The sequence below is a fragment of the Manis pentadactyla genome, chromosome Y, assembly GCF_030020395.1.
Source record: "Manis pentadactyla isolate mManPen7 chromosome Y, mManPen7.hap1, whole genome shotgun sequence".
In the NCBI taxonomy this organism is placed as follows: Eukaryota; Metazoa; Chordata; class Mammalia; order Pholidota; family Manidae; genus Manis; species Manis pentadactyla.
In genome coordinates, this window is record NC_080039.1 from 4,538,558 (window position 1) to 4,551,554 (window position 12,997).

General features: G+C 36.5%; 1 pseudogene; it reads right to left on the bottom strand.

Annotated features, from left to right (window-relative positions):
* Positions 1 to 12,997, bottom strand: part of LOC130682189 (putative bifunctional UDP-N-acetylglucosamine transferase and deubiquitinase ALG13) — a 105,981-nt pseudogene that overhangs the window by 13,867 nt on the left and 79,117 nt on the right.

Sequence of the window (12,997 nt, forward strand, 5' to 3'; positions counted from 1 at the left end):
CACAGACCTGATAGCATGCAAGTCTTGTGACTTGTGGTTTGTCCCGACCTGTTTAAATCTGGGGGGTTCAGAGTGATGCCTTGGTCACCTAGTTTTGTTGTAAGTATTATCCATGGTTTGGTTTTGCTATTTCCATTTTTATTTGGGGACTCAGATTGAAAACCTATGCTGCTGACATTACCTTTCCAGAATTCTGAGAACTTTAAATTAATTGACTCAATGGAATTCTACATGTAAGTTGTTACTATCAGATCAGAAAGGTTCAAAAACTTACCGAAAATTACACAGCTACTATGTTGTTAAACCAAGATTTCTTAAATTCTGGAACCCATAATTATTACAACATTCATGGGAAAATGATTCATTATATGGCAAGTATTTTATAGCAAACTTTTTACAAATTATCTGTGAAGGGCGAAACATCTCTAATTCCTGTACAATAAAACTTGACTCAAAGTTTAAGAAACTTGTGAAGTCCTCTAAACTCTCAGTGGAGTAGCAAAATTGCTACAAAATCATATCAAAGCCAAATCTGCAAGAAAAATACTGAAACTCTGGCTCTTAAATATCATGGTTTCCTCAACTATAGAACATTCTTTATTAACTAGCTTAAATTTAATACTGGTTATTAAAGTAATCCTATCTAATTACTAGAATTGTTGTATGTGCATGTTCGTGAATAGCAAAAGAGGTTTCCAAAGTAGCAACCACTGATAACCTACCTGGCCTGCCTTGTGTAGGTGGAGATACAAATAGAGGCTGCATAACATTCTCTGAGGGAACTGAAGTGGTATTACCAGCTTGATTAGCTGCTGCACAGTTTGATAAGACTGAAGCTGGAACATTACTGGCACAGGAAGCTGCAACTGCTGCAGAATTTACCAGCACCTGTAAGTGTGAAAGAAAGTTTAAAACTCTAAGTTCAATTTTTCAAACAATATTGGTCTCTTACCTGATCCTAAATTTCATGAATTAGTATTCTGACAACTAAAACACCGAGAAGTCAATCTTTATGTAAACCCTATATGGGAAGGAAGTTTTGGGAAGTTTTAGTAAATGACATAGACTTGACAGGTAATTTGTATTAGCTTACTCATTATACAAGAGATCCAGAGTAGAATATGAGTAGTCTAATGCCAGCACACAGAACCGTGTCTTGATCACAATAGATGCTCAATTTGTTGAATGAATTTACTACTCATTGTGCCAGGCACCACAAAGTACAATAATACTTAATATAGAAATAAAAGCAGCTTCTTGAAAGTACGATGAAGGGCAAAGTGAACAAGGGGAAAAAAATGATTCTCCTCTGTACAGACCATTGCAACTGCTTGATAACACAATGAAGATTACCTTCTGGGGGTAGTTGTATGAGGTAACTGTGTCCTGAGGAGACATAGAACATGGTCCTCTGTCCTGAAGAGACTTTAATGAATACAGAAATATAGTTAAATGAAGGGAAATCAAGAAAACAAACAACACATTAATAAAAAAATCTGCTGTGTTTCAACATCTCCTAAAATTAAGCGAATATGGTATACCCTCAAAGTATTCAAATTTGGAAGTGACTACTAAGGTAATATTCCAGAAGGTATCAATCTGCTGCCTGACTGAGGTGACTGCTCTATTTCTGATCTACAGAGATCCTGATCATATGCAACTCTAGTCCCAACATAGATACTAAAATAATATGGAGGACTGTAATGTAAACACTTTCTTCGTGGCCTTCCTTGCCTTAGAAGCTTCAACATCAGTAGGACCAGCAGCAGTTTTGCTAAAAGAAAGCATGCCATTCGAAGATGTAACTTAGGACAAAGGTAGGTATCTGGTGTTCAGCCACATCCTATCCAAGAAGGATGTAGTATAGTGCAAACACTGCTCCCCTCTGGTTCAAGACCTTGTCTTTGTCAAAGTAAAATGATTTAAAAATGCTCAGAGTTATGCATGGCAAACTGTCATGACAGAAAGAAAAACTAGCAGTGTAAATTGGTAATAATGATAACTCAGAGGGTATCAAGGGAAGTAATCACAGGAAACAAGAGGAATCACACTGTGACAAAGGTGAGTCTAACTTACATGGACGTAAGATTGCACGTTTCTAAAGTCTGTTCAACTACAGCCAAAGCACCTGCCAAAAAGCAATCTTTGGCCCTGGCTCTGAAGATCCAGTATCAATGTTAAAACTCTAGGAAAATATTTAGTTGAGAACTGGGCATGGAAATAAGATGTAAGAATAAATGTTCACAGTTTTTCAGAAGTCCTGTGCCCAGAAATCTCTAAGTTCTGCATTGGTCCTCTCCCCTCAGAATGCTGTGAAAAAATTACTTATGAACTTGCTATGGATTTGGTGACTAGAGGGTAGAAGTGGAGCACATTATGAAGAGATTGAAAGCTACTGGTGATGTATGATAAAGTAAATTCAGAACAAAAGAGAACATGTGGCAAGTGAAAATAAGTGAACAGAAAGAAATGTCTACTCTTATTATCCCTGATGTTAAGATTTTTTACTTGTTTTCTTCATTTTTTTGTGCAAGTCGCTATTTTAAGTGAAAGGCTATTTTAAGAGACACGTGATATGAGACTAGTAATGATGGAGGGGGAAAAACCTATTTCTCTAGATGGGGCAAAGAAAGGAAAGGAGAAGTAAGGGGAAAAGAATTACACATCATAGTTTTCACCTTCATAAGATGGCCTAAACAGTAAAAACAAAAATCTTGTACCTGAAGCTATCAAAGTTAGAGAACGGAGGGTAGTTATTCAAGTTCTTCACAAATATTCCAGTTCTCCTGGGTACATGGTAGGTTGCTCTTCTGGCCTCATCTAAAGTGAGGTATGGCCATGTGACTTGCTTGGCCAATGAAATACAAGCAGAAATACTAAGAACCAGTGTTCAATTTCCTATCTTTAGCCCTGCCAAGGTGACTGTGAAAGCCCAAGTCCAACAGTCTGGGTCCCTGACTGACTATGATGAACAAAGGCCTGCAACTAACCTGCACTGGACATACAATATCAGCAAGAAAACTTTCCTGTGTGATGCTGCTGAGATTTTCGGAGGTTGGTACTACAGCTAACCTGACTAAACAGTAGCTGGTAACTAGAAGTAGGGTGCTGCTGTAACAAAAACCTAACTTGAGAAGATTATGAACTTGAAGCCATTGGGGGAAGAGATTTAGAAAACAATGTAAGTTTCATATTGTGATTACTAGTAGACGAGTTTAATAAGGTATCCTAAGACAGACATGTATATAAAAGTAGTTTGCAGGCAAAAATGAAGGGAATAGAGTACTTGAATACAGAAACTTGTAGGGTTGAAGAAACTGCTTCAACACACAACTATACACATAAAATTGATAAATGCTCTGAACAACAAAGAACAGTTAAAACTTGGCTTCAAAGCAAGAATCCAAACTAAGGATATAGCACCTAATGAATCTTGAACTTTACCAAAATGGCTCATGAAAAAGCATCCAAAGATGGATCTTCCATCAATTCCTGATAAGCTCAAGGTATCTGCAGTTAGGTAAGAGAGAGACATAGGAATAAGAAAGCAAAGAATTATAGCAAATCTAAGTAGTATATCTATTTAAAAAAAAGAACTAGCAGTATGGCTATTGGCACTTGAAACTAACAGGAACCAAAGCAGCAGCATAGTAAATCAGTCGAAGAAACTGTAACAACTAAAACTGTGCAACTGAGATAAAATGTCCCTTGGGCCCCCAATTTCCTATAAGTAAAAAGTAGGTTGAGTAACGAAGAGTTCTAGAAAACAGTGAACGAGGGAGCCCCTCTGGGGAGCAGTCCCCAGGCCTCAGCTGAGGGTCCTCACAATGTCTGTCTATCATAACACACTTGTTACAAGCAGGTAATGTTTCTCCCATTTTCCCCAAGTGGGAATTTTTACTGCAGTTTTTCAGTCCCCACTCCCCTGTCATAACCTGGGTGTGTATGAGGTAAATTATTTTGTCTCTTTAATTTTAGGCTTCCAGATCAAGAGGAGCCACATGTGGACACAATACAGAAAGCACTACACATTTCCCAGAAACCTTGGACTGAGTTTAATTACACTGAACATGATTTTGAGGTTGACACCCTTCAGGTGAAATCAAGCATTCTGCCTATAGGAGGGAGTTTGAGCTGAACTGTTTTAGTCCTTAAGTGCTTTTAAAATATTTCCAGCTTTTTGACTTCCAGGCACAGAGAAGTTAGATTCTTCGGTGGGACATACTCTGGCTGATGAAAAAGAAGTGCAAAGAAAGTGACTCATAGCATCTCCAGGTGGAAGCTGTAAGAGGCAGTGCACCATTCACTACCTTTTGGTTCCTGCCTTGGAAATCATGGTTGGAGCTTCCATCAGCCTGAGTCCCTGAGCAGAGCCCTCCTGTAGACCTCCACTGGACATGCAGCATGACCAAGAAGCAAACTTTTGTTATATTAAGTGAGATTATGGACCATTCCTACTAATACAAAAGCACGATGAAATCCTCTAAAATATCATGCCTGATGTTTTAATTTCCTCTTGTATTGACAAGTATTAGGAATATCTGTAAACAGATTAATTTTGGAAAAGGGGTGTGATCTTGAATGAGTTACTTAATTTCTGGATCTCAGTGTCTTCATCCTTAGGATGGGAATGATACCCTAAATACCTTACAGGACTGTTATGATTAAAATATATTTATATGTATAGCTGTTAGAACTGTGCCCTAGTACACAGTAGGAGCTATAGGTGCTGGCCATTACTGTTAAATACCTACCAAGTTTGCTGTAGATTCAGTTGTGCTATGAACATCTGAAGTTTCGTAGTCTGGTTCTAGAGAATATAGCCAAAGTAAAGTAAAAAGTGAGCATTATTTTAGAGTCTGAAATTTTATAAAATAATGATTAATGTCAGATTACATCTAGATCTCACTGACCTGAAGGATACATATATTCTTTGCAATTGTATAAAAGACAGAAGAAGGATGTTCGTGTAGGGCTTTTTAGCTCAGCAGAGCCAAATGGCCAAATAAAACTTGCTTTTTCTCAAGTTTTATTGATACGTGTTCAAAGCCAAAATGTATACATCCTTGAAACAAGTGATTGGAGATATTACAGCCAGAAATTGGCTGTAAACAATACATATCTCTCCTCTGAAAATTCCCTTAGCTCTTAGAGGTCAGGCAGAGGTTAAAAAAAGAAAAACAGCTATGTCCAATTTTTCCAGTGATTAAGTTCATTGCTCTAGAGTTAGGACTGTCTATATTTGAATCCTGATGAACTGTATTACTTTAGGCAGGTTATTTAGTTTGTATCTCAATTTCTTCACCGTAAGACATGGAAAACAGCTCATCAATAGGTGGGGATGGGTGAAAAGGACACGGTGCTTGACATAAGAATAAATGGTGTACAAAGTAATCTGAGTATAATCCATAGTTTGAGAAGGTTAAACATTACAGATATGTCATGCCTCATCTGTTTTTTCCACCTGTTTCAGGTAAATAATACATTTAAAATCGGTTTGTTCTCAAAGGATGGCTTAGTGGACTCAGGTACTTTACTTTAAGATTGCTATGCCATTGAAATGCAGAGAAAGTCAATCTTCAACTGGACAGTTTTCCACCAAGCAAAATCCCACAGGTCAATACTGGATTTGATTCTTAAACACATCACTTATCAAACACACATGCATGCAACCACTCCAAACATCAGGATTTAAGGTGAGAAACAAAGACTGTGATTATGCCACTACAAGTGAGCGGTACATCTGAAGGTACCCACCAGGATAAAGGGTGAAGACAAAAGGACCATGCTGAGTAAAAGAGCAGAGAGTACATATCCTTAAGCACATGCACCTACAAAGTCTTCACAGATTGATCCTGTGCTATATGTTTTCTTATTAAATTTCTAGAAATATCTATTTCCTTCTACATAAGTAACAGAAAGAGGAGCATCACAAGAAATTAAGCAACTTGACTATTAAGTCATTCAGCTGCTTTGCATCTCTTTAATCACCCAATTCCTCCAGAAATGCTTCAGCTGTCATGCCACCTTACAGTAAAATGGTAAAAATAAGCACACTTGTGGTGAGAGGCACTGTAACAACCGTTAAGGGCATATATGTATACATTTTAGAGCCAGACAAACCTAAATTCAAAATTATCTCTGCCAGTCACAAAGAACCGCATATTACATGATTCCATTTACATGAAATGTCCAGAATAGACAAATCCATTCAGACAGACATCGGACTGGTGGTTTCCTAGGGCTGGGTGGAGGCAGATGGGCAGAAAATGGGGAGTAGCTGCTAATGAGTACAGGGTTTCATTTTGGGATGATTAAAATGTTCTAAAATTGATTGTGCTGATGATTGGTATGCAACACTGACTATACTAAACACCACTGAATTGTATGCTTTAAATAGGTGAATTGTATGGTATGCAGATATCTAAATGGAGCAATTATTAAAAATATAAATCTCTGTCACTTACCAAGGGTATGACTTTGGCCATGTCACTTACCCTTTCTATCTCAGTTTACTCATATACAAAATAAGGACACCACATCCATCAGAGGGATAAAGTATTTTATTAAATTATCAATATAATTACTTAGTACAGTGGATGGTCAATAGGATTCAATGAATAGTAATGTTCATAAACAAAGCAGATTACTTCGGATGAAAGAGTTATCTCATAGAAATCTCGTAAAATAATAGCTAGTCATGTGAAAAGCCTACAGTAGTTATACAAATTGTGAGGACAACATGAATAGTGTTTTACTAATAAGGAATAGTTGTTTTCCATACTGGAGTACCACCAAATCAAATTCACTAAAGACATATGCAGAGACCTGAAAATAAGTTATAACGATTTAGTGGCCTACAGAAATAGAAGTCTGTTCTTCTAAAAAATACCAAAACATCTTCAAAAACCTAAGCTCTAAGACAAGAACTGGTAACTTTCAAAAACCAGAATATATACCCACAAAACTTTGAATCTACGATGCCACAGAATCATCTTCAAAAAAAAAAACAATTTATTTAATTGTAACTGACTCACCATTGTCATTCTGGTCACTGCCCTCCTCTGAATTCAAAGTCTGTGTGCCTGAGCTATGTCCTTGCCTTGCAACATAGTGTCTCGAAGGAACAGGCACCATTGTAGAGGGTCCTCCATGATTCTGTACCAAAGACACACACACACATAAACATACACATGCAGTTCTCTGCCTCTGTAGTCAGGAGAAGAGAGTTATAAATATATTAAATGTACTGGACATTAGAAAAATGAAGAAATAATAATCAAGAAAACAGAAAATACTGCCCAAATTATTTGTCCACCTCTATCAACAAATCTCTAAGAACAGCTTAAAAAATAAGTTTTTCACCTTTAAAAGCTCTAAGATGCAAAACTCATGTTTATCAGAAGGGCTTTATTTGGTTGTCTGTGTAAAAAGCTAAAATTTATCCACATAGCCTTTATTTTAAAAAAAAGGAAAAGGGAAAGGTAAACAGCTTTTTGAGTGAAGCTTTGACCTACTTACAGCTATAGTTGGATAAGCAGTCCCACTCTCTTCTTCAACTTCACAAACAGTAATGGTTTCTTCCAAGTCCCTGGGCATCTGTCCATTCTCGGGAGCAAAGCTATTCTCACTCTTCTTATTCACACAATGCATTTGGCGCTGACTACGCCTAAAGGAACTTAAGTATTTCAGAGTATGAGAAGGAGAAAAAAATGACAGAACATGATAGTAACTTGTTTCTAATTTCTAAATAACAATTAAAACATTTCAATGTTGAAACTTTAAAAAAATTTCGATCACATATTTGTTACTTAGCAATGAAGCCAAACTTACCCATTTTCTCTTTCAACACTGAATATTCACTTACCGAGATCTATAGGAGAAGTTATCATAGCTCTGGCAGCACCTTTTACCTGGGCCAGAGTAAAAACCAACTTTAGGGCCCTCCACATCGTGCCTATTTATAAAGCAAGATGAATCCCTAAGAACAGAGGGATGGGAAAATATAATTCTTTATTCAGTAGTGCTTGAGAAGTCAGTTCTTCAAGTTAAACAGAATAAACAACATCTTTCTAAAATCATCCAAATACAGCCTTGCTCTCCTCACCACTGGTATTAGGTCTATCCATCATTCAAGAATATAATGCCACACTTACGGCGCTCACCTTGATAGCATTCTATCACCTAGCATCTCTTCCAACTGCTCCACATTTCCCTAGACTCTGAGAATACTTATCTTCCAATACATCTATTAGATGAGAATTTAAGTATACATAACTTCTATCCTCTATGCTCCCTTTAGGCAGATATTATAAGAGAAATGTAAACTATTAAGATATTTCTAAATTCTACAGTAATTCTGTCCAGGAATGATTTACAGTATTTAAATAGAGATGTACATTATCGTTAAAGTCAGTAAAGCCTTACCTGGGCATCCCATATATCCAACTGGGTCTCTGAGATGAATGTTGAGGATGAGAATATTCACTAGACGTAGTACTGCCAGCTTCCTGTGACTGGTTATGCCCGTAATGCGTACTCTGCTGAAGTCTTGGCGGGAACGAAGTGTCTCCCTCGATGTAAGCCATAGTCATATGAATCTCCTTTCCTCTAACTTTCTTGAACATCTTCTTCCATTGCTTCATGTTCACGTCTGACGTAGCTTTCAGGCAAACCAAGAGGCAGCAAATAAACTTCATAACCAAACCAAAAGATGTAGTGTCTCCTCCCAACTCTCACAAATGCCTAAAACTATCGGATTTTTTTTTAACAAACCAAATAAATACAGGGAGGGAAATTTTGTATTTGGAAGAGCAAAATGAGCAGGTAATCTCTATCAATAGACATCTCAACTCTATCTTTTGTATAGGCAACTTTGGTCCTCAAAAAAGTCATTCTCATTGCTTACATTACTATTATCCAAGAAATTATGCCTATTAATATCCCTGGCTGCTTCTGTGAGGTGTTTTTCCTCATTCTTTTGAGAAATCTTTTGTCTCTAAAATCTATATCAGCTTAACTTTATACAAAATCCCCTGGGAACCTGATTTTCAATCAGGGATAAATTTGCTACTTGGGGCACATTTGGCAATGTCTGGAGGCATTTTTCGTTGGCACAACGGGGGAGAGGATGCTACCAGTATTCAATGGACAGAGGCCAGAGATGCAGGTAAACACCCTACAATGCATAGGATCACGTCCCAAAACAAAGTATTATCTGTCCCAAAATGTCAGCAGTGCTAAAGTTGAGAAACCCTATCTTAGAACAAGACTTATGTTATACCTTAAAAAAAATACAATATAGACAAGTACAAGAAGGGGAAAATAATAAAACCTTCAGTATACAAACCCATTTCTGGGCCATAGATCCCCGAAGTTTTCTGGTAACTTCTTCCTTTCTGAACAAGCACAGGATTCCAGACAGGAACAGGTGACACTTGGGTAACTGGTTTTAAGTTAGCCAGTGGAACAACATGCCTTAAAATTTTAAAGATGTCACCATGAAGCCATTGCAACAAGACTCGATTCTCAGTAGTTACACATACCCCAACCCCTCCTGCTTCATTTTCAAGTGTATTCCTCTTAAACCATTGACACTAGCTATCCGTTAAGGTTTTCTATTCAGACTAGAAAATCTAACAATAGTTTGTACAATTTCATAGCTATTTATAGCATGTATCCTGTTCCAGAGGAGAGATTGTGATATAAAGTTTACAAATACTTGTTCCCTCTCCTTGGAAGATGATTATATTTTCCCACCCCCACTGACTTCAGGCTCATCTGTGTAACCCACTTTAGCCTATAAAATGTGAGCAGATACCTGAAGAACATTCAAATGATTTGTCATGGTCTCATTCCCTAACTGTGATCATGGAAACATAGGCCTAGATAGAGACTTTACTGGACTGGGTCCTCTTTGCTGACAGACTGTAACCATGCTAAACAAGAAATGAACATTATTGGTTTAAGCCTGAGATTTCTTTGGTTGTTAGGACAGCATAAACTAATTTAATGTTCTCAACTGGCAGAGGCTCAGTTAGCAAAGCAGCTTTCTAATTCATCTGAACAGGTTTATACCAGAATTCTGTTGTATTAATATTCCTAATAAGTTTGCTAATGCCTAGGATTTGGAAACTTTTATACAAGTACGTATACTGAAACATCATACACTTCAGGATATGCTTTTACAATTTGAAGTAAGTTATCTTAAGCTTCTACCAGATATAACTTGGGTTCTTTTACTAGCATGCTGGGAATTCTCAACAAAAAAGCATCAAGAGCCAAAGATTTTGGTAATTCAACAACTTTTTATATTCTCACTTTTCTGCCAGTTCTTCAATGAAGACTGTTACTGAACTGTTCTCATTTCCAACTTCCTGAATATAAGCATTATAGTATCTTCCACCTGAATCCAAGTGAACCTGAAATGGGAAGAGACAGTAAGAATATATCTAGTCTCAGGTTGGTAGACATTATCTGGCTTCTGCCAAATAAAAAGATCAGTTCTCCCAAATGGAGTTCAGACGTGTACTTATTAAACCAGTTGATAATCAACACTGGCAGTCTGGTTCAATGGAGGCAGCACATGCTGAAAGAGCCTTATATGTAATCACAAACATGTGTAATTAAAATTTAACACAAACATTAGAAGGCACATTTTTCTAGCACTTTGTAAATTAGTTTTCTAAACTTTATATTAATAACTAAAGCCACAGATTATTTGGAAAAACATATTACTAATTCTTTAAAGAAAGAACTAACCTGACACTTGTCTCCCAAAAAGTACAGTCTCCCAGCATACTCCATGTAATTCAGTTTTTGAAGTTCTATTAAGAGAAAATGAAGATTCAAGCTCAAGTGCTCTACATCATTTGATTTTGTAAATTTTATCAGGGTCTTTGATAATGCTACCACTATAAGCTAAGTTTCTTTTAAAAAAGTTTTAATGAGTCATACTATTCCTCTTCATGGGTTTTTCTCTAAATCAATTTAAGGAGACCTGCCAGAATATTTTTGTTCTACAAAACACAAATAGGTGAAAACTGGAGGTTGTAATCTTAGAATTGGTCAAACACCAAGAAGGTACCATTTAAAAGTAACACACCTCAATTAAAAAATAAAGGTAAAAAAAAGTATCACTACACAGCTTCCTCAAGTAGTCTCTTATTGTTAACAACACTTTGTGTTCCATGAGGTCATAACCTCATTCTAGATTGTTAACAATAGCTAGGTTCAGCAAAGTTCAAGTTGTTGAATATTAAACATTAAGGGCTACCTTGAAGGCAGAACTTAAGGCTTACTTTGATCAACTTAGTTACCTAAAAAGGAGAAAACAATGACCTATTTTAAGGGTTGGCAACCTTTCTCTGTAAAAAGCCACATAGTAAATGTTTTAACCTCTGTGGGCCACAAAGACTGTTCCAGCTACTCAACGCTGTCACTGAAATTTGGATACTGAAATCTAAATTTCATTTAATTTTCATGTGTCACAATACACTGTTCTTTCAAGTTTTTCTGCCACTTAAAAATATAGAGACCATTCTTATCTCATGGAACACATAAAAACAGGTGGCAGGTCAGATTCGGTCCACAGGCCATGGTTTGCAGACATCTGATGTATTATTAATGAGGGAAGTCTTAACAATTTAAATAAGCTTATTTCCAGTTTTAAGTGTCTGGTAGTCCTAGCTACCTACAAACTATCACCACACAGTCTTTGCAAAGTTGATGTCCCAGATAAACATCAGATTCTAAGATCCATCCTCACTTCTAAGTTTATTTGTTTCCTCTTTAGATTTAAACCATGTATTAAGCTAAAAAGTCCCAGGCTGGTTTTTTTTAACATAACAGTACATTGACATCTAATAACATCTCTTGTTAGAAACAATCTGCGAAATTATTCTCCTGGATCTGTCAGGATTCAAAAGTATTCTGTTGACATGTCATTACCTTTTATGCTGTCCAACCAAACATCAAATTCTACATTATGATAGATTTCTGGATCCAGGGCTTTGAGCACCTTGTAGGGGAAGGGCATCTTTGACTGGTTTCCTAGAGACTAAAATAAAAATTATCATGCTACAAACTCCCCATCCTTAGCTTAAGTCTTCCTTCTATGAAGAAGGAAGAATTAGGTTCTTTTCCTTCCTTTTCTTTTTTTTAAAAAAATTTGTACATATGGCTTCCTTTCCTTCTTTATTAAAAGAATAAATGTATGCGAAAATAAATTTTATTTATTGCATCTGAAAGGTGAGGAGACTAAAGAAGCAGTTATGCAAATGATCTAAAAAGACTGCAGAAGGGAAATTTTGTCTAAAGCAGCCAACAGCTCAAGACATGACATATATAAATCAATGCAATACAGACCAGCATTAAAGATTCAGTCACAAATATTCAACGAGTCTCATCTTGATATGCACACAGAGGTGCAAGTGTTTCTATACCCTAAAATCGCTGGGAAAAAATCTGAAAAGTTTGCTTTCATCAAAATTTGTTATGATTTCCAAAGGAATTACCTTCTTCTACTCTTCTACTTCTGAGAATTTCACTATGTTCAATTCTTTCTGCAAATTATCAGCACTTGAAGCATGCACAGTGATTACTGTAATAATGTCCTACATAGCTAGCTTCAAATGGAAGGTTTGCTTGATTTTATGCCTATACAGATGGTAACATTTTTCCTGTTTCTTCAACCATGGTTATCAACTATTTTCTTTGCAGAACAGGGTTATTATATTTTTAATGACAAAAAGAAACCTTAGCATCAGAAGACTGATTACAAACTAATTATCTATTGGGTTTGTAATGTAACATGAAAAGAGCTGAAATTTATCAAGGGTTTGGTTTACTTTGAAAAAAAATCTACAACTCCTGAAGAATAGAAATAGAGAGAACAATTAAGCATGTATTTTACATTTTCAGATTAAGACTTCCACAAAGGAAAACATCAACTCTTCCACCACCCCATTTAACTAGGATGGACTTATTTGACCTTAAC